The following is a 20,269-nucleotide window of genomic DNA, read 5'->3' as shown; positions in this document are numbered from 1 at the left end:
AGCTACTGTAAGTGACAGCAACAAAGGAGAAAAGTAATGTATGGCTCATTTTACTCTGGAAGTTGCATACTTCTTATTTGTATACGTTTACACGTATTTTAAATGTAACCATTTTTCACGATAGTAGTCCTTTAACGTCTTCCGCTAATAAAAATTGATTGAAAACAAAATCACTGCAATTCATTTTGGAAACTAAGATCTTCCATTCTGTAAGCCTAGTAACACTTTTATTACTATTTGTTGTGAGCGTGTGTTTTGAGAGCACAGGGTTAATGATTGGCTGCTTGTAAATTGGCCACACCCCTCAGTACTTGCTTTTCCTTTAAAGAGGAATTAGAGTAAAAATACTGTAACATTATAAATATATATATATTTTTTTACAATATTAATTTATACATTATTTATCCAGTGTTTGCCCATTGTAACATCATTCCTCTCCCTCATTTACATTTTGAAATGTATTACAGGTGGCAACAGGTAGCAACATTTTTAGTCCTGTCTGGTGATCTGTGTGGAATGTTCGTTACTGAGAATTCTATGCACAGAGGGAGATATTGCTTGTTTAGCAGTTGTAAAAAGTTGTTATTTTCCACAGTGCTACGAGGTTCACACACAGGAAACTGTCACAGCCATGGCCCTGACATCACACTGTGGGAGGGGTTTCACCACAATACCAGCCATACAGACGTCCCTGATGATATATTGGAGAAAAGGTAAAGGTTTCTCATAGGAAAGGGGGTATCTGCTACTGAATGCACGTACCTCTCAACATTTAGAAACAGGAAGGCGGGACACCTTTAAGACAGACCCCTGTCACACGTCTAACCACGCCCCCACCACCAGAGCCGGATTTATACACTTTACCACCCAAGGCCACTGCCACCAGCCGCCCTCCTTCAGTTTAGGTAACCAGATGACCCCTTCCCTCCAGTATAGTTAGCCTGATGACTCCTCCCCCTTTCCTCCAGTATAGGTAGCCTGATGACCCCCCCAGTATAGGTAGCCAGATGACTCCTCCCCCCTTCCCTCTTGTATAGGTTGCCCGATGACTCCTCCCCCTTTCCTCCAGTATAGGTAGCCTGATGACTCCCTTAATCCCTCCTTTTCCCACCCCCCTTCAGTATAGGTAGCCAGCTCACCTTCACACCGTAGCAACCATCAGTGTCACTCATTTCTCAGCTCGTCTCCAGTGCAGAAGCTTCCTCTTCCTCTCCACCTCCAATGCTGCCCAAGTCCATAGCTGCCGGCCACAATGCAAGCGTGCACAGAGAGCAAGGTGACTGCTGCACAGGCGGCTAGCAGCAGAGTACCACGGTCAGGCGCTCGCCTGATTTCCCTGCATTGCGGCATTTGCAAGCTTGCAAATACTGCACCAGTATAGCCTGCTGCTTTGGTGCCCTTGCTCATGTTCTGCCCTAGGCCGTGGCCTTGGCCTTGGCCTATATTCTGCCCTGCCCACCACAACCCTAGTCACATTTAAAATAAAGAACTCATAAGCATAAGATGTGGTTTTACAGTTCAGCCCTCTTTCATTCTCAGCAGAAGGAGCATGGCTATTGGCTTTCCTTGTTCGTGAATGAATCTAGGAAGATCCAATCGCACCCTCATAGAAACCAGCTGCATCTGCACAGCGCTTCAGTGTAAATTCTCCTCATTCATCCTCCTATACAGGATAATATTTACAGCTAAAATAAAGACACTCTTTAAGCTATTCTGTCCTTTTAACCTTGGTGCTCCCCGCGCCCCGCAGCTTAGAACTCGACCAGCTCAGAGTTATCGCCGCCGCGCCGCCGCCGGGGGCTTCAGACCCGTCGCGGGTCTACCATATAACAATTACAAGAGGGCAAGTAAAGTGTAGGAGCCGGAATAGCTCATCTGCACGGCCGATAAATCACCCTTCGGAGCGCAGGCTCCTGATGTTACCATCGCAGAGCCTGCATGTTATTATTTAATATTTAGAGATGGCTAAACAGATGGGACGAGGACGCGCGGAGTGCGGCGCCGTGTGACGCATTGTGATGGATGGAGCCGAGAAACGCTTCTCATTACGGCTTCTGCAATAATAAAACGCAATATCCATGATTCTGACTGCTATGTAGAGCTCTGCAGATGATACTAAATATTACGGCGGAAGAAAAACGTGTGAATTTCCGGCTGCCGCGGGATTTACAGCATAAACGAGGGCTGTGAATCACAGCAGATCGATCCGGCGGGGAGCTGCCTGCATGCGGGGGTCAGTGGCACCGTAACACGGGTGCGCGATTGGTTTGAATGAGGTGCCAAAAGCATCTCAGCTCTGGGTCAGCAGGTGGCGAGACCGCTCAGCATTCATGTAACCTCGCCCTTGTTTGTTTTTCTGCTTCTGATACTGGGACAGTAGCCCCCATATGCCAGGGATAATTAAGCAGTAATTGTTTTAAGTTCAGTCTATTGACTTTTGCATTTCTGAAAGCGGATCCGAGATGAAAAACTAACTATAACAAGTAACTTGTCTATATATCTTATCTAAAGTTTAGATAGTTTACACAGCGAATCTAGCTGCAAACAGCTTCAACAGTATATGATTATTTCTTCCTGTGATACAATGAGGGCAGCCATGTTCTGTTTGTCACGTTACACAGAGGCAAGCTGATAGCATCTCCAGCCCTCAGCCTGTTACAAATTCAATCCCCTCTCCTCCTCCCCCCTCCTCTCTGCCTCTGAAATCCCTGGCTAGTAACACCTCCTCCTCCTGCCCAGACTGAGCTCCCATAAGCCCTTGCTACTAAAGCTCAGAGTGCCAAGGCACTCTGGAGAAGCTGTGGGCGAGGCGGCTTGTTTCGTTTATAGGGAATTAGAGTATCAAAACAAACAAAAAAAAAGTATTTGGCTTGAGGAATGCCCTATAAACTATCTAAAAGGAACACAATTATGTAATGAGTAAAATTTTATCTCGGATCCACATTAAAGGGATATTGTAGGGGGGGTCGGGGGAAAATGAGTTGTACTTACCCGGGGCTTCTAATGGTCCCCCGCAGACATCCTGTGCCCGCGCAGCCACTCACCGATGCTCCGGCCCCGCCTCCGCCTCAGGTTCACTTCTGGAATTTCAGACTTTAAAGTCTGAAAACCACTGCGCCTGTGTTGCCGTGTCCACGATCCCGCTGATGTCACAAGATCTGACAAGATTATCTGCATGCTTGTTTCAGGTGTGATTCAGACACTACTGCAGCCAAATAGATCAGCAGGGCTGCCGGGCAACTGATATTGTATAAAAGGAAATAAATATGGCAGCCTCCATAATCTTCTTACTTCACTTGTCCTTTAAAGCGGACCTGAAGTCAGAACTTCCTCTCTGCTCTAAAAGATAAGCAACAGCATAATAACATTTAAAGAAAAACATTTATTTGTTCCGGCTGATACAAATCCTGCAATAAATCTGCAGTGTGTCTACTTCCTGCTTTCATGGAAGCAGACAAAGGGCTGGATTCACAAAGGCGTGCTAACATAGTTAACACGCCTAACAGCTTTGGACGTGCAAACTAGGGTGCTAAGTAGTTTGCATGTCTAAAGGGGCCCATACACCTAACGATTTTCCCGCCAAAATACGGCCGCTTCGATCACAGTGATCGAAACGGCTGTGAAATCGCCGCGCAGAACGCTGACAGAACGATCCGAAATCCATCGTTCCCGTCGACTCCCGTTGATCCGTCCGTGCGGAAGATTTTTCTCGGTCGCTGGCGGGTCAGGAGTATGTTAATAGCGGCGTTCGAATGCCTGACGACCGACGCAATACAGCGGAGATACATTACCTGCTCCGCCGGCGCGAGTCCCCGCTGTCACCTCCCGACTCCCGGCTGGCATCTTTTCCGCATCACGGCATCCGGCATAACTTCCTGTGACACTGCAGTGACAGCGGAAGTACAAATAGAGGGCGCTCTATTTGAACTTCCGCTGTCACTGGAGTGACAAAGTTATACGCGGATGCCGGTGATGCGGAAGGTGATGGGAGAAGATGCCAGCCGGGAGGTGATGCGGAGAAGATGCCGGGACAAGGCGGAGAAAAAGACAGCAGTGGACCGGGGGACTCGCGCCGGCCGGAACAGGTAATGTATGCGGGGGGGGGGGGGGGGGGGGAGTGGCGGCAGCAGCGGCAGCTCCACAGATTGTGATCGGTTTCAGGCTGAAATTGATTCACAATCTGTTTGCAGTAAAGGTGGCCATACGATCCCTCTCTGATCAGATTCGATCAGAGAGGGATCTATCTTTTGTCGAATCTGATGGCAAATCGACCAGTGTATGGCCACCTTAAAGCTGTTACTGATCGCTCACAAAGCTTAGCGCTGCGCGGAGCGTGCAAAACGTCGCACCGGTGCACGCGAAACGTCTCACCGTTCGCGTACTAAGTACACTTATCAGGCTGTTTAGCACGCGAACGGTGTGACGTTTCGCACGCACCGGTGCACCGTTTTGCACGCACCAAGCAGCGCTAAACTTTGCACGTGCTAAGGGGCTTTTTACTTAGCACCTTTTAGTAAATCAAGCTAAAAAGGGTTAACATCATGTGTTTACAAATTAGCTGCTCTGCCATGGCAGCCAGTTGGCACAGCTAAGAGATCAAATTTCACGTGAGATTAGTCACAGATGAGGTGGAATTAAACAGGCTAAACTCTCTAAATACACACAAGGTGAATTTCTTAAAGAAAATCTGCAATGAAAAAAACTCCCCTGGGGGGTACTCACCTTGGGTGGAGGAAATCTCCGGATCATTTTGAGGCTTCCCCCATCCTCCTCGGTCCCACGGCGGGGGAGAAAATCCTCCCGAAGTGGTGGCAATGTAAATATTTACCTTTTCGGGCTCCAGCGCAGGCGCATTATCGGCTCTTCCCACGGAGATAGGCGAAAATAGCCGATCTCCGTCGGGCCGCTCTACTGTGCAGGCGCCAGTCTCCTGCAAGTCTCCTGCGCCTGCGTAGTAGAGCGGACCCAACGGAGATCTGCTATTTCCACCTATCTCCGTCAGAAGAGCCGCAACAGCGCCCCCCGCTGGAGCCAGAAAAGGTAAATATTGCACAGGCTGTCGGATTTGTCGCCTATGCATTCCGGGGAGACCGCCGTGGGACACAGGAGGACAGGGGAAGCCTCGATAGGGTCCAGAGGCTTCCCCCTACTAAGGTGAGTACTACCCCAGGGGCTGAACTTTTTTTTGTACAGGTTTTCTTTAATGTTTTCCCTCTGTCCTGTGCACAAGTTCAGGTCCACTTACTTACGGTATTCACTGTACTAGCTTTTTTACATTGGGGCATTTTTTTCAGGATTAAGTAATTAGAGGGGAAATTGCTAGTAGGACATTTGGGGGCTTATGGTGGGAAGGGTAAATTGAGCGGTAACAGTATGCTGCGTTATGAGGAATTTAAGCTGTGGATTGGAGAGGGGTGGTTACAGGGACAAAGATGAGTGTTGTTTTTTCAATGTTTTTTGTTTATTTTTATTTTTTTAGTCTTTTAGTAGTGGTATTATGGTTTGGGGAGGGGGGGAATAAAGCAGGGAGAAAACTTATCTTATTGGTGTGTGTTCTTCCGCACATGGCAAAAATAGCATTGCTACATTGGCCACTGTAGTCGATTGCCCACTCTGGAACCGCACGTCATTTATGTTTGCGTTCTGCTTTTGCGCTTTTACCAACATTCTTCAAACAGCTTTCTGCTTTTTTTCCCCCCATGACACTCGCGACCCTAATCACAAAATCGCACCTCCTAACTTTTTGAGATAAGAAAAAGGGACACTTTAAGACACACCCCCTAATCATGTCCCTGGCACCAGTAACAGTTCTAAACTTTTTGCCACCTGAGGCTAACTTGTGAGGATGCCGCCCTCCTCCCCGATAGGTAGTATAATTGCCCCCAGTATAAGTAGCCTGGAGGGGGGTCAGTCCCCCCCTCCCTCACCTGGGGCTCCCCCATCCGTGCTCCCCGTCCAGCTATTTCTGCGGAAGTACAGTAGGCGGCATAGCAGGAAGTGACGGGAGCGGTGGAACGCAGCGCTGGAGCACGGAAGAAGGTGAGTCATTGCTTCCCCATTCACTGCTGACATAAATGTTGCGCAAATAGCTGGATCGGGAGCGCGGACGGGGAGCCCCAAGTGAGGGAGGGGGGGGTTTGACCCCCTCCCCCACCGCTGTGCCTGCTGCTTCCCCTTCCTGGCTACTACCCCCTCCAGCTCGCGACCCACCCACCCACGGCCAGACGGCCGCCGCCTGAGGAAGACACAGAAATAGAACAAAAAGCATCCGGGCACCAGCAGCAGCAATGATGCTTAGTAAACCTTTATTCCATCCCCATACCGCATGACATACAAAGTGCAATGCCTAACGTCGTTTCACAGGATAAACCTGCTTCCTCAGAGGCAACCAATAACAAGTGTTATTGGTTGAGGAAGCAGGTTTATCCTGTGAAACGACGTTAGGCATTGCACTTTGTATGTCATGCGGTATGGGGATGGAATAAAGGTTTACTAAGCATCATTGCTGCTGCTGGTGCCCGGATGCTTTTTGTTCTATTTCTGTGGATTATAGTTTCATTTATCTGGAGTAGTGTTGGGCGAACACCTAGATGTTCGGGTTCGCGAACGTTCGCCGAACATCGCCGCGATGTTCGGGTGTTCGCGCCGAACTCCGAACATAATGGAAGTCAATGGGGACCCGAACTTTTGTGCTTTGTAAAGCTTCCTTACATGCTACATACCCCAAATTTGCAGGGTATGTGCACCTTGGGAGTGGGTACAAGAGGGAAAAAAAATATTTGAAAAAGAGCTTATAGTTTTGAGAAAATTGATTGTAAAGTTTTAAAGGAAAAACTGTCTTTTAAATGTGGAAAATGTCATGTTTCTTTGCACAGGTAACATGCTTTTTGTCACCATGCAGTCATAAATGTAATACAGAGAAGAGGTTCAATAAACAGGGACCGGGCGGCAACGCTAACCCAGCAGCAGCAGACGTGATGGAACAGGAGGAGGCGCAGGAGGAGAAGGCCACGCTTTCAGGCGCAACTCAGGCCTTGCATGAGGACAAAAAAATGGGCTATTCGGAGGAGCTATTCCCACCCCCACAATCTTCTACCTGTGAAAGGTCAATGGAACAGCCACAAATGTTGTACCCGGATTCACAACCTTTTTCTGTGGAAAATGCACCTGAAATGCAAGGCGAGGCCGAGGATGAACATGACGTCAACAACTCAACATGACGCAAAATGGGGGCGGAACAGAAAGCTGCTTTCAATGTTTTGAAGGCCTTAATCGCCTCCGGTGGCCAGTTAGATGCATCATTCATCACACCCAAATCCCAGAGCAATGTGTGCAGGAATTTGAATCGCAGGAGGTGTACCGAGATCATCTGGACAAGTGACCAAGTGACAAAGTGAAAAGTGACCAGTGACAAAGTGACAAAGTGACAAAGTGACCAGTGACAAAGTGACAAGTGAGAGGTTGTTCTGGGGAGCTCTACTCCACTGCACACAGTCACATATGAGGAGAGGTCTCGTCGGGACTGCTGATCCTCCTCAGCTTGCTCAAAGCCTTGAGGGTTCCTGAAGATCCTCTGCTTGGAGTTCGCCGGAGTTCAGCTTGGTGTCGGGGTCGGCGGCGTCCTCCTCACTCCAACGTGGCAGATCTTCTGTTGAAGGAAAAAAAAACAAACATTTTTTTAAAGTCCAGTACCGCTTCTGAAGGACTCACCAACAGATGCAGGAGCGCTTCAATCTAGCGCACCATCGCTCGCTGGGTGATGTCCCTCCCTACGCGCTGGAATTCTACGCTGCACATGCTAGCACGCTTTTGCGCAGTGCCGAGGCGCATTCCAGCAGCTAGCTACCAAGCTTCTGTGGATCTGATTGGGCCACCATGTTGGATCTCTGCCAAGTCCTCCAAAATTTTGAGCAATCCACGTTGCTTGTGACTAGTGTTGGGCGAACAGTGTTCGCCACTGTTCGGGTTCTGCAGAACATCACCCTGTTCGGGTGATGTTCGAGTTCGGCCGAACACCTGACGGTGCTCGGCCAAACCGTTCGGCCACTTGGCCGAACTAAGAGCGCATGGCCGAACGTTCCCCGAACGTTCGGCTAGCGCTGTGATTGGCCGAACGGGTCACGTGGTTCGGGCCCGAACGCGCTCTGATTGCCCGAATGGTCACGTGGTTCGGGTAAATAAATACCCGAACCACGTCATATCTCCGCCATTTCTCTGTGGGTTTAGCTTTGGGTAGGCAGGCAGGGTAGTTCGCTCTCCAGCCACGCTAGCCAGGGTCCCCCCCAGTCATTGTGTGTCGCTGCTGGGAACAGTAGTACACCGCTCGCTCAGCCACACTATATATAGCATTGTTTACTGCCACTGTGTACCTCGCTCAGCCACGCTATATATAGCATTGTGTTTTCTGAGACACTGTGTACACAGCTTAGCCTGACTAATATAGCATTGTGTGTACTGCCACTGTGCACCTCGCTCAGCCACGCTATATATAGCATTGTGTTTTCTGACACTCTGTGTACACGGCTTAGCCTGACTAATATAGCATTGTGTGTACTGCCACTGTGCACCTCGCTCAGCCACGCTATATATAGCATTGTGTTTTCTGACACTCTGTGTACACGGCATAGCCTGACTAATATAGCATTGTGTGTACTGCCACTGTGCACCTCGCTCAGCCACGCTATATATAGCATTGTGTTTACTGCCACTCTGTGTACACGGCTTAGCCTGACTAATATAGCATTGTGTGTACTGCCACTGTGCACCTCGCTCAGCCACGCTATATATAGCATTGTGTTTTCTGACACTCTGTGTACACGGCTTAGCCTGGCTATATAGCATTGTGTGTACTGCCACTGTGCACCTCGCTCAGCCACGCTATATATAGCATTGTGTTTACTGCCACTCTGTGTACACCGCTCAGCCAGACTATATACCGTTGTTTACTGACACTCTGTGTACACCGCTCAGCCAGACTATATACCATTGTTTACTGACACTCTGTGTACACCGCTCAGCCTGACTATATAGCATTGTGTGTACTGCCACTGTGCACCTCGCTCAGCCACGCTATATACAGCATTGTGTTTTCTGACACTCTGTGTACACGGCTTAGCCTGACTAGATAGCATTGTGTGTACTGCCACTGTGCACCTCGCTCAGCCACGCTATATATAGCATTGTGTTTTCTGACACTCTGTGTACACGGCTTAGCCTGGCTATATAGCATTGTGTGTACTGCCACTGTGCACCTCGCTCAGCCACGCTATATATAGCATTGTGTTTACTGCCACTCTGTGTACACCGCTCAGCCAGACTATCTACCATTGTTTACTGACACTCTGTGTACACCGCTCAGCCTGACTATATAGCATTGTGTGTACTGCCACTGTGCACCTCGCTCAGCCACGCTATATATAGCATTGTGTTTTCTGACACTCTGTGTACACGGCATAGCCTGACTAATATAGCATTGTGTGTACTGCCACTGTGCACCTCGCTCAGCCACGCTATATATAGCATTGTGTTTTCTGACACTCTGTGTACACGGCCTAGCCTGACTATATAGCATTGTGTGTACTGCCACTGTGCACCTCGCTCAGCCACGCTATATATAGCATTGTGTTTACTGCCACTCTGTGTACACCGCTCAGCCAGACTATATACCATTGTTTACTGACACTCTGTGTACACCGCTCAGCCTGACTATATAGCATTGTGTGTACTGCCACTGTGCACCTCGCTCAGCCACGCTATATATAGCATTGTGTTTTCTGACACTCTGTGTACACGGCCTAGCCAGACTATATAGCATTGTGTGTACTGCCACTGTGTACCTTGCTCAGCCACGCTATATATAGCATTGTTTACTGACACTCTGTGTACACGGCTCAGCCAGACTATATAGCATTGTGTGTACTTCCACTCTGTGTACACCGCTCAGCCAGACTTTATAGCATTGTGTGTACTGCCACTCTGTGTACACCGCTCAGCCAGACTATATAGCATTGTGTGTACTGCCACTCTGTGTACACCGCTCAGCCAGACTATATAGCATTGTGTGTACTGCCACTCTGTGTACACGGCTCAGCCAGACTATATAGCATTGTGTGTACTGCCACTCTGTGTACACGGCTCAGCCAGACTATATAGCATTGTGTGTACTGCCACTCTGTGTACACGGCTCAGCCAGACTATATAGCATTGTGTTTACTTCCACTCTGTGTCTGCTGGGCCTGGGAACAGTAGTACACCGCTCACCCGCCACTGTATAGCATTGTGCTCTGTGTCGCTGCTGGGAATAGTGGTACACCGCTCACCCGCCACTGTATAGCATTGTGCTCTGTGTCGCTGCTGGGAATAGTGGTACTGTATAGCATTTCTGTACTGCCACTGTACTGCTGCCAGTCAGCGTGTACTGTAAGGATAAGTGAAATGAGGAAGAAATCCGGTGAAAGAGGAAGGGGCAAGGGAAGAGGTGTTTCCCCTGACGGTTCACGTACAGGCCACAGGGGAGCACCCAAGAAAACCCACTCAATACCGCCCATGTTGTCCAGGACAACAACCCTCACAAATCCAAAAGAACAGGACCAGATAATTACTTGGATGACCTCTCAAGCGTCCAGCAGTGCGTTAAGCAGCACCAGCACATCACGCACGAGGTCCGAGTCCTCAGCCAGTTACAAGGAGCCAGTGGGCACAAAGCTAACACAACCGGCAGCGACACCATGCACACAACTGCCAGATAACCAGTCCGATGAATTACCTCAGGACACAATGGGGTATTCGCAGGAGCTATTCCCAGCCCAACAAACTTCCACCTTTCAAAGGTCAATGGAGGAACAGCCAGAAATGTTGTGCCCGGATTCACAACCATTAACTGTGGGAAATGCACCGCGCACTGAAATACAAGGCGAGTCCGTGGAGGACTCGGAAACCCAAATCCCAGAGCAAGTTGGGCAGGAGGGGTTGCAATTGCAGGAGGTCGGCCGACAAGATCTGGAAGACGACGTTGGAGTGAGCTGCGCAGAGGTTGTTCTGGGAAGCTCTACTCCACGGCGGCGGCCCCCCACAATGACATATGACGAGTTTGAGGAGATGGAAGAGGAGGGTATGGACAATGTGGACATAGACCCAGATTTTGTTTGTGACCGAGAACATCGCCGTCGTAGCAGCAGCACAGATGAGTCTGTTGAAGAACCCATTGCTGCACGAGTTCGCCTTGTGCCACAAGGTAGGCGGCGAACACACGAAAGGACCGGCACCACTCCGTAGAATTATAGCTCTTTTACAGCTTTATTGATGCCAACATGATAAGCAACAACAGACTGCTGTTTCGGCCTGCAATGGCCTTTGTCAAGTTGCTAAATGATCATATAAACACATAGTGCCCAAGCATATACATATATAGTGCAAAACCCTGCCCACAAACAGACCAGTGACCAATCATGGGAAGGTAGGCGGCGCGCAATTTCAGGCACCACAAGCGTGGAAGTTCAAGTGAGAGGCAAAAGAGGAGCAAACAGAAATCGCCAGCAAGGCAGGTGCTCCAAAGTCTGGGCTTTCTTTGAAGACTGCACTGAGGATGTTACCATGGCGATTTGCAAGGTGTGCAAGACCCGCCTGAGCAGGGGGAAAAGTATTAACAACCTCTCCACCACCAGCATGAGCCGCCACATGCTATCCAAACATCCCACTCTGTGGGCAAACTCGGCAGGACAGGGTACCAGCAACACTGCCTCCCTTGGGTTCACCAGACTCACCACCAGACCCGCCTCAGCAGCAGCAGTAGCCCAGCCATTGCGTGGTTCACAACATTCACAAACATCAGACGACGCTGACACTGTCACTTTCCGGAGTAGTGCTCTTGAGGTCTCCCAGTGTTCATCAAACACAACAACCAACAGCCCTTCCGTGTGCAGCGCTACGGTTCAGTTGTCTGTGTCGGAGATGTTTGAGCGCAAGAGGAAATTGCCAGCAAATGACCCCCGGGCCGTGGCAGTAACAGCCAGCATAGCCAAGCTTCTGGCCTGCGAAATGCTGCCATATCGAGTGGTGGAGACAAACAGCTTCAAGGGCATGATGTCAGTGGCCATCCCACGTTACGTGGTTCCCAGCCGCTACCACTTTGCGCGCTCTGCAGTGCCTGAGTTGCATGAGCACGTGGTCAGCAAAATAACCCGAAGCTTGAAGAATGCCGTTGCCTGCAAGGTTCACCTCACCACTGACACTTGGACGAGTGCGTTCGGACAGGGTCGATACATCTCCCTTACCGCGCACTGGGTGAACCTTGTGGAGCCTGGCAGCGATTCCTCACCTGCTACGGCGCGGGTGTTGCCCACGCCGCAAACAGCTGCACCGCCGTCCCTCCCACTGGATAACAACAGCAGCACCTACCTCTCTGACTCCTTCTCCTCCAACGCATCTCAAAGCTGTACCTCATCCGGAAACGCTAACCCAGCAGCAGTAGGATCGTGGAAGCAGTGCAGCACAGCTGTTGGCATGCGTCAGCAAGCGTTGCTAAAGCTGATCTGCCTTGGGGATAAGCAGCACACAGGGGAGGAAATTTGGAAGGGAATAAAGGAACAGACGGATTTGTGGCTGGCACCGCTGGACTTGAAACCGGGCATGGTTGTGTGTGATAATGGGAGTAATCTCATTCGCGCTTTAAGGTTGGCTAAGCTGACACACATCCCTTGCCTGGCGCACGTGATGAACCTAGTAGTTCAGCGGTTCCTGAGGACATACCCAGGCGTGGCCGATCTTCTGTTGAAGGTGCGTCGAGTGGCCAAACATTGTAGAAATTCCAGTACTGCTTCGGGGGCACTCGCCAAGATGCAGGAGCGCTTCAATCTCCCCCACCATCGCTTGCTGTGTGATGTCCCTACGCGCTGGAATTCTACGCTGCACATGCTAGCACGCTTTTGTGAGCAGAAGAGTGCAGTGGTCCAGTACATGACGGCGCAGTACCGAGGCGCATCCGGACAGCTGCCAAGCTTCTGTGGATCCGATTGGGCCAACATGTTGGACCTCTGCCAAGTCCTCCAAAATTTTGAGCAATCCACGTTGCTTGTGAGCAGTGACAACTCTTCAGTCAGCATTACCATACCACTGCTGTGTTTACTGAAGAGGTCAATGTTGAAAATCAAGGAAACAGCTGTCATGATGCAACTGGGGGAATCTGAAGGAGAAAACGATCAGCGTGATGGTACCAACATCAGGCCATCCGCCTCAGGGAACGCTGGCCCCAGCAGCTATGACGAAGAAGAGGAGGAGGAACAGCTGGAGTTGGAGCAGGAATTTCATGCCACCACTGACGAGGGCCAGAGCGGTGCACGTTGGACTTCCACAATTCAGCGCGAATGGTCAGCAGAAGCAGACCAGGAGGAAGGTGACGACTATGATGCATCACAACAACTATCGCAATGCTCACAAGAGGATGATGAGGATTCTGGTAGGACTCTTGCACACATGGCTCAATTCATGCTAGACTGCATTGAACGCGACCCACGCATTGTGCGCATTCTGGACAACACCAATTACTGGGTTTATACCCTTCTGGATCCACGGTACAAACACAATGTTCCAAAACTGCTTGAAGAAAGAGTCAGACAGGTCAAAATGGAAGAATACCAGCAGGCCCTTGTGGAGACTTTAGAGAGGAGATTGACATCCTCCCCCTCCTCTAGCCAGTTGTACGCCGACAGACTGACTTCCGCAAACCCAGGACGACCAGGAGGGCAGCAAACAACGCAAGCCGCAGCTAGTGCCCAAAAGGGAATGGTATCGGCAGTGTCCTTGGAGTGGGAAAATTTTCTGACACCCATGCAGCAGCAGCCCACTGAACAGCAAGCGTGCAGATCCACCTCAAACACCGATCGCCTGGAGAAGATGGTCAAGGACTACATGTCAGATGACGTAGCTGTGTCGAACAATCCATCTGCACCCTTCAACTATTGGGTATCGAAGCTAGACACCTGGCACGAACTGGCAATGTACGCAATAGAGGTGCTGGCTTGCCCGGCAGCCAGCGTTATGTCAGAACGCTGTTTCAGTGCTGCCGGAGGCATCGTCACAGATCGGCGTATCCGCCTCTCCACAGAAAATGCAGACCGTCTGACTCAAATTAAAATGAATCAATCCTGGATTGGAAATGACTACGCAACACTCCAGGACCCCAACCAAGTAACATGACCAATGAACATCTGGGATGCTGTAGCGTTTCCGGTCCCTGTTTATTGAACCTCTCATCTGTATTACATTTATGACTGCATGGCGGCAAAAAGCATTGCTGCTATATCCGCACGCTTTTTGTCCTCATGCAAGGCCTGGGTTGTTGTGTCTCAAAAAGCATGGCCTTCTCCTCCTGCGCCTGCTCCTGTTCCATCACGTGTGCTGCTGCTGCTGCTGGGTTAGCGTTGCCGGTCCCTGTTTATGGAACCTCTTATCTTTATTACATTTATGACTGCATGACGGTACAAAGCATGCTATCCGCACGCTTCTTGTCCTCATGCAAGGCCTGGGTTGTTGTGTCTCACAAAGCGTGGCCTTCTCCTCCTGCGCCTCCTCCTGTTCCATCATGTCTGCTGCTGCTGGGTTAGCGTTGCCGCGTGGTCCCTGTTTATTGAACCACTTATCTTTATTACATTTATGACTGCATGGCGGTACCTCATGCAAGGCCTGGGTTGTTGTGTCTCACAAAGCGTGGCCTTCTCCTCCTGCGCCTCCTCCTGTTCCATCACGTCTGCTGCTGCTGGGTTAGCGTTGCCGCGTGGTCCCTGTTTATTGAACCACTTATCTTTATTACATTTATGACTGCATGGCGGTACCTCATGCAAGGCCTGGGTTGTTGTGTCTCACAAAGCGTGGCCTTCTCCTCCTGCGCCTCCTCCTGTTCCATCACGTCTGCTGCTGCTGGGTTAGCGTTGCCGCGTGGTCCCTGTTTATTGAACCACTTATCTTTACTACATTTATGACTGCATGGCGGTACCTCATGCAAGGCCTGGGTTGTTGTGTCTCACAAAGCGTGGCCTTCTCCTCCTGCGCCTGCTCCTGTTCCATCACGTGTGCTGCTGCTGCTGCTGGGTTAGCGTTGCCGATCCCTGTTTATGGAACCTCTTATCTTTATTACATTTATGACTGCATGGCGGTACAAAGCATGCTATCCGCACGCTTCTTGTCCTCATGCAAGGCCTGGGTTGTTGTGTCTCACAAAGCGTGGCCTTCTCCTCCTGCGCCACCCTCCTCCTGTTCCATCACGTGTGCTGCTGCTGGGTTAGCATTACCGGTCCCTTTTCCTGGAACCTCTTATATGTATTACATTTATGACTGCATGCCGACAAAAAGCATGTTACCTGTGCAAAGAAAACAGACATTTCCCGCATTTAAAAGACAGTTTTCCCTTTGAAACTTTAAAATCAATTTTCTCAAAAACTATAACCTCTTTTTGCTAAATTTTTTTCCCTCTTGTACCCACTCCCAAGGTGCACATACCCTGTAAATTTGGGGTATGTAGCATGTAAGGAGGCTTTACAAAGCATAAAAGTTCGGGTCCCCATTGACTTCCATTATGTTCGGAGTTCGGGTCGAACACCCGAACATCGCGGCCATGTTCGGCCTGTTCGGCCCGAACCCGAACATCTAGATGTTCGCCCAACACTACTTGTGACTGAGCAGTGACAACTCTACAGTCAGCATTACAATACCACTGCTGTGTTTACTGAAGAAATCAATGTTGAAGATGGAAACTGCTGGCACGATGCAAGTGGGGGAATCTGAAGATGAAAACGATCAGCGTGATGATACCAACATCAGGCAACCTGCCTCAGGAAACGCTGGTCCCAGCTATGACAAAGAACAGGACGAGGAACAGTTGGAGTTGGAGCAGGAATTGGATGCCCCCACTGCCGAGGGACAGAGCGGTGCACGTTGGACTTCCACAATTTAGCGGGAATGGACAGCAGAAGAGGAAGAGAGTGATGCTGGTGACGAATATGGTGCATCACAACAATCACAACGCTCACAAGAACATGAAGACAGAGGAGTCTGGCAGGATTCTCTGGCACACATGGCTCAATTCATGCTAGACTGCATTGAACGCGGCCCGCGCATTATTCACTATTCATTATTATTCATTATTCTGGACAACACCAATTACTGGGTTTATACCCAGTTTATACAAACACAATGTTAAAAAACTGATTGAAGAAAGTGTCAGACAGGTCAAAAATGGAACAATTCCAGCAGGCCCTTGAGGATGGAGACTTTAGAGAGGAGATTGACATCCTCCTCCTTCTCTAGCCAGTTGTACGCCGACAGACTGACTTCAGCAAACCCAGGAGGACCAGGAGGGCAGCAAAGAACACAAGCTGCTGCTAGTGCCCAAAAGGGAATGGTATTGGCAGTGTCCTTGGAGTGGGAACATTTTCTGACACCCATGCAGCAGCCCACAGAACAGCAATCGGGCAGTTCCACGTCCTCCAACACCAATCGCCTGAAGAAGATGGTCAAGGACTACATGTCAGATGGCGTAGCTGTGTTGAACAATCCATCTGCAGACAGACGGTGAGTGTGACAGCACAGAAGGACCATGGCAACTCACTCATAGTACCACAGTTTGATAGTGCTGCCCAAAAAATTATATGGATCCGTGGACCCGGGCAGTACTGGGAGTGGGAACGCAGATTTTAGTACCTAAACACACGATACAACATGTTTTCCGGGGTCGGACTCTGAGGCACATACAGATGGTCCCGATCATCATCCTCATCATACAACTCTTCTCCTGAGTCTGACCCACCCACCACCTCTGCCACCCCAACATCCCCAGACACAGACCCCTCATCGTCCTCAACATTAACTTGGGATGCTGGCCTGAGCCCGACCTCCTCCTCCACATCAGGCCCCATCATCTCCTCAATGGCAGCCCTCAATAATCGCTCTGGCGCCGGACCGATGGACACAATGTTCTCCTCCGGGGAGGGCTGCTGCCACTGGCTGCTGGGGTGGATGTTATAGCTTGCGTGGGGCGTTGGCTGTTGCTGTTGTTGGGAGTGCTGCTCACAGCGGAGGTCTCTGAGGAACTCATGGTGAGCTCATATAGTGGTTGACGTTGAGTGGAGTATTACTGATCCCAGCAATATACACACTGACTGGCAGAGTACGCAATGCTATATAGTGGTTGACGGTGAGTGAAGTACTACAGATCCCAGCAATATACACAGTGACTGGCAGTACAATGGTATGGGTGGGTGAGCAGAGTACTACAGATCCCAGCAATGCTATATAGTAATGGGGTGACTGAGTGAGCGGCAGTGTACTACTGTTCCCAGCAGACACAGAGTGGCAGTAAACACAATGCTATATAGTGTGGCTGAGCGAGCGGTGTACTACTATTCCCAGCAGACACAGAGTGGCAGTAAACAGAATGCTATATAATGTGGCTGAGCGAGGTACACAGAGTGGCAGTAAACACAATGCTATATAGTGTGGCTGAGCGAGCGGTGTACTACTATTCCCAGCAGACACAGAGTGGCAGTAAACAGAATGCTATATAGTGTGGCTGAGCGAGGTACACAGAGTGGCAGTAAACACAATGCTATATAGTGTGGCTGAGCGAGCGGTGTACTACTATTCCCAGCAGACACAGAGTGGCAGTAAACAGAATGCTATATAGTGTGGCTGAGCGAGGTACACAGAGTGGCAGTAAACACAATGCTATATAGTGTGGCTGAGCGAGCGGTGTACTACTATTCCCAGCAGCGACACAATGACTGGGGAGACCCTGGCTAGCGTGGCTGGAGCGTGAACTACCCTGCCTTGCTACCCAAAGCTAAACCCACAGACAAATGGCGGAGATATGACGTGGTTCGGTTATTTATTTACCCGAACCACGTGACAGTTCGGCCAATCAGAGCGCGTTCGGGTCCGAACCACGTGACCCGTTCGGCCAATCACAGCGCTAGCCGAACGTTCGGGGAACGTTCGGCCATGCGCTCTTAGTTCGGCCATGTGGAACTCGAACATTACCTGAACAGGGTGATGTTCTGCAGAACCTGAACAGTGGCGAACACTGTTCGCCCAACTCTAATCTGGAGGCACAGCTAGAGTGACCTGCTACCCCCTGCCTGTCTACAGTCTGCAAGCATCTTGTGCCAATCAACTCTTTCTGTTTGTTGGCCTGAGGAAGACGCCTCACTTGGCCTCATGGGTGGGCCGGGCCTGCCAGGCACACCCACACTTACTGATATAATATGATATAATACTCACCTCTACTCAGAAAGAATTCAGAAGAAAAATAAATGCATTTTTTTAATTCATACTAGTAGACCCAAGCCTGTTTAAAAACGGGCTCTAGGTCTGTTTTTTTTAACTTCGCACCCGCCCGCCACCAGTACTAACTGCTGTCCGGGTCCGTGCTGCGCACCTGCGCAGTAGCGAAAAGCACGGACCCAGCGACACAGGGACAGCGTGACGCAGGGACACAGGGGCTTTATTATAGAGGATTAAACTGGTCCTCTCTGTATCATTAGTTTCTTCTAATCAATCAATTTATAGCATAGAAATAACTTTTAGGCCCCATTCACACTCGAGCGTTTTGCCGCGATTTCGGCAAAATGCTCAAACGCTAGCACTTTTTAAAAGCGCTAGCGTAATGAAACCCTATGGGCCCGTTCTTACTTGGGCGATTTGCGCTAATCACCGCAAATTGCCCAAAAACTGGCAAAAACGCCAAACGCGTAGCCTGCACCATTTTCAGACGATTTCCCGGGGATCGCGTTTCAGTGCTATAGAAGCGCTAAACGCGATCGCCACAAAATCGCCGCACTGTCAAGTGATTTTTTTCCCCGTGAAATCACTGAAAAAATCACTCCTACAAAACGCCTGCAAAAATTGCCGGCGTTTTGAAAACGCAGGTGTGAATAGAGCCTTAGAGTGTATTAAGCACATCTTTCAGTAGGAAAATAAATATATTTACCCACATCTGTACATCAGTCCTGAAAGAGGGACAAGTAAGGAAGAAAGAGGGACAGGGGGACAGATGGAGTTGGTTGTCAAAAAAAGGGGCAGTTGGGAACGATGCAGTCGATTCCATCCCATCCGAATAATCGCAAACGGGGAAAATCGAATATCTATCAACACAATCGGAGAGGAAATGCAGATCTGCAGAAACCTGAGAATGGCAGGGAAAGACGCCATGACAAGCGTTCTCCCTGCCTGAGCTGAGATCTCCAGCATCAGATCTAAGCTGCAGAGATATCAGAAGGATGAGTGACACAAATAGCTATAGCTGAGCTGACATTTAAGCTAAGTAGAATCCGGTCCTCACTTGTTTTTTTTTACTGGTGGCATACTGATAGGGGATGCAGAGGTTGCCATGGTGCCCGGGACCCCTGGACCAGAGAGCCCGCCTAGACCCTCTTTCATTCAGTGGGGTTGTTATGGTGACAATCCCCTCTATAAGTGACATGAATAGTGTTTAGCATCATTCCTTCCTTCATGCACCAGTAAGCAGTTAAAGGGCTGGTGCACACCAAGAGCTTTTCTGAGTGTTTTTAAAAACGCTAGTGCTATGAAAAGCGCTTGGCTAATGTATTTGAATGGGATGGATCACACCAGAGCGACGTGATTTTCTCCCAAATGCAAACCTCCCAACTTTTTGAGATAAAAAAGAGGGACACTTAAGTCACACCCCTGTGGCGTGTATCAAAAAAGGGCGCCTGGAAAAAAAGGGCGCGGGATATAGCCGAAACTATAGGTTGTAATGTAAAACAATAATTCTCGTTTGTAGCTTGTAAATGAAAATGTAGTACTAAATAGGTTAAATAAACGGAAATTAAATGGCAAAATACCGTCTATAACAAACGAATTCTGAAATGAAACGTCAAATAGCGTCTATAACAAAAAACGATATTTACACAATGGTAGATTTTACAGATATTTTACTGCAATTATACCTAACTGTAGGCTCACAACGATCTCTCCCTAACCCTTAGACCCCCTCTTTGTTTAAATATACATAATTTAATAAATTGTATATATTACATATATTGTGCTGTAACTATACCTAACCTTACTCTCACACAGAACCCTCCCTGTACCTATCCCCTAGACCCCCCTCTGGTGGTGCCTAACCCTATTATTATTATTATTATTATTTATTGTATTTATAAAGCGCCAACATCTTACGCAGCGCTGCACAATAGATAAATGGGTTAACATACAGGTAGAACATACGGAAACTCACAACAAAACAAGATCATGCAAATGA

Source organism: Hyperolius riggenbachi, chromosome 11 (assembly GCF_040937935.1).
Source record: "Hyperolius riggenbachi isolate aHypRig1 chromosome 11, aHypRig1.pri, whole genome shotgun sequence".
NCBI lineage: Eukaryota > Metazoa > Chordata > Amphibia > Anura > Hyperoliidae > Hyperolius > Hyperolius riggenbachi.
Note: the sequence above shows the minus strand (reverse complement) of the source record.